We start from the raw sequence: 3192 nt of genomic DNA on the forward strand, positions 1-3192 counted from the left end.
GTACAAATATCTCTTTGACACCCTGCTTTCAATTCTTTGGGATGTATACCCAGAGTGGAATTGCCAGATCGTATGGTAATTCAGTTTTTAACTTTTTGAGGACCCACCATACTGTTTTCCATAGTGGCTGTGTAATTTTAACATTCCCACCAACAGTGCACAAGGGTTATAATTTTTCCATATCCTCCCCAACACCTGTTTTCTGTTATTGTTGTTGTTGTTGTTTATAATGGCCATACTAATGGATATAAGGTGGTATCTCATTGTGGTTTTACTTTGCATTTCCTTCATGATTAATGATATTGAGCACCTCATATGCTTATTGGCCATTTATACCTTCTTTAGAGACATGTATGTTCAAGTGTTTTGTCCAGTTTTGAATCAGGTTGTATTTTCATTGTTGAGTTTTAGGAGTTCTTTATATTTTCTGGATAGTAACCCCTTTTCAGTTACACGATTTACAAATATTTTCTCCTATTCTGTGGGTTGCTTTTGTTACCCTGTTAACTATCGTGATGCAGAGAATTTTTTAATTTTCCTGAGGTCCAATCTGTCTACTTTTTCTTTTGTTACCTGTGCCTTTGGTGTCATATCCAAGAAATCACTGCCAAATCCAATGTCATGAAGCTTTTATCCTATGCTTTCTCCTGAGTTTTATTGTTGCCGTTTTTACATTTAGGTCCTTGACTCATTTTGAGTTAATTTTGTACACGGTGTTAGGTAAGGGTCCAACTTCATTCATTTGTATGTGAAGTTCCAGTTTTCCCAGCACTGCTCATTGAAAAGACTGTCTGTCCTTTTCCCCATAAATGGTCTTGACAGCCTTGTTAAATGTCATTTGACTATATAAAGGTTTATTTCTGGGTTCTCTATTCTAGTCCATTGGCCACTGTGTCTGTCTTCATGCCAATTCCATTTCTGATTGTAGCTTTGTAGTTAGTTTTAAAATCAGGAGGTGTGAATCCTCCAGTTCCGTTCTTTTTCAAGATGATTTCGGCTATTCAGGGACCCTTGAGATTCCACATGAATTCTGAGATGTATTTCTGCAAAAAAAACATCACTGGGATTTTGATAGGGACCACCCTACATCTATAGATTGCTTTGGGTAGTGTTGACATTGTAACAATATTAAGTCGACTAAACCATAAACGTGGGATGTGTTTCCATTTATTTATGTCTTTAATTTCTTTCAGCAACGTGTTATAGTTTTCATTGTACAAATCTTTCGTCTCTTTGGTTAAGTTAATTCTTAAGTATTTTATCCTTTTTGATGCTATTGTAAATGAAATTGTTTTTGTAATTTCCTTTTCAGATTGTTCACTGTTAATGTCTAGAAATGCAACTGATTTTTGTGTTGACTTTGTATCTGCTGCTTTGCTGAATTCATTTATTAGTTCTGGTGTGCGTGGAATCCTTAGGGTTTACTACGTGTAATATCTTATCATCTGCAAATATAATTTTACATCTTCTTTTCCTATTTGGATGCCATTTGTTTGTTTGTTTATTTCTGGTCGAACTGCCCTGGCTAGAACATCCAGTACTATGTTGAAATAAGTGGTGACAGCAGGCATCTTTGCCTTGTTCCTGATCTTAAAGGAAAAATATTCAGTCCTTCACCATTGGGTATGATGCTTGCTGTGGATTTTTTTCCTTGCTTGGGCTAGCTTTGGGATTAGTTTGTTCCTTTTCCTAGTTCCTGAAGGTGTAAGGTTATGTTGCTGATCTATAATCATTCTTGCTTTTTTAACGTAGGTGTTTATAGCTATAAATTTCTCCCTTAGCACCACACTTGCTGCATCCCCTAAGTTTTGTTATGCTGTGTCTTCACTTTTATTCATCTCTAAGTATTTTCTAATTTCCTAATTTCTAATTTGTGATTTCTTCTTTGATCCATTGGTTGTTTAAAAGTGTGTAATTTCCACAATTTCATAAATTTTACAGTTTTTATGTTATTAATTTCAAACTTCATCCCACTGTGATTGAGGAGGAAGATGCATATATCTATCTTTCTTAATCTATGGAGACTTAGTTTGTGGCCTAACATAGGATCTATCCTGAGACTGTCCCCTGTGCACTTGAGAAGAATGTGTATGCTATTGTTGTTTGGTAGAGTGTTCTGTATACACCTGTTAGATCTAGTTGTTCTATTATGTTGTTCAAGTCCTCTATTTCCTTAATTATCTTCTGTCTGGTTGTTCTATCCATTACCAAAAGTAAGGTACTGAAGTCTCCAACCGTTATTATGGAACTTTCTATTTTTCCTTTCACTTGTGTTAGTCTTTGTGTCACATATTTTTCCGATCTGTTATTACTTATGTAGAGGTTTATAACTGTTTTATCTTCTTGCTCTACTGAACCTTTTATAAATATATAATATCCTTCTTTGCCTCTTGTAACAGTTTTTGACTTAAAGTCTATTTTGTATGATATTAGTATAGCCACCTCTGCTCTCTTTTGATTACTATTTGTATGGAATATCTCTTTCCATACTTCCAATCTATTTGTGTCTTTGGCTCTAAAGTGAGTCTCTTGGAGACGGCATACAGTTAGATCATGCGTTTTTATCCATTCTGCCAAACTATGTCTTTGGAGGGTAAAATCCATTTGCATTTAAAGAAATGATTGATCAAAAGGGACTTCTGTCGTTTGACTGAAGGCCTCGGTCCCTCACAACAAGGGCCTCTTCAGGGAGTAGCTGAGTATTCTCAAGACAAGGCAGCTGGCTCTCCCACAGACTAAGGAGTGTAACCAAGATGAAAGCTACAGTGCTGTTTTATGACCTAGTGTGTGTGTGTCTGTGTCTGTGTCTCTCTCCCCCTCTCCCTCTCTCTCTCTCACACACACACATACTCTCAACACACCCCAACACTTCTCCTTTAACCTGTCTGTTAGAAGTAAGTTACTAAATCCAGCCCACACTCAAGGGAGGGAAGTAAGTTACTAAACCCGGCCCACATTCCAGGCAGCTCACACTCTACCCCTTGAAGACAAGATATTCAAAGAACATGTGAACATACATACTGGAAATCACCACAGCTTTCACAAGCCTCCCCTCTCCCCCACCTCTTCCCTGGGGCCCTGTGAGGTAAGTGGGGCAGGTAATGAGACCAGGGAGGCTGGATGACCTGGCTATACTCACGTGTCTGGTACGTGAGGCTGGAGCCCAGGCCCTCAGGGACCTCCTCCCCCCAC

This window comes from Pteropus vampyrus, unplaced genomic scaffold, assembly GCF_000151845.1.
Source record: "Pteropus vampyrus isolate Shadow unplaced genomic scaffold, Pvam_2.0 Scaffold6, whole genome shotgun sequence".
Taxonomy (NCBI): Eukaryota; Metazoa; Chordata; class Mammalia; order Chiroptera; family Pteropodidae; genus Pteropus; species Pteropus vampyrus.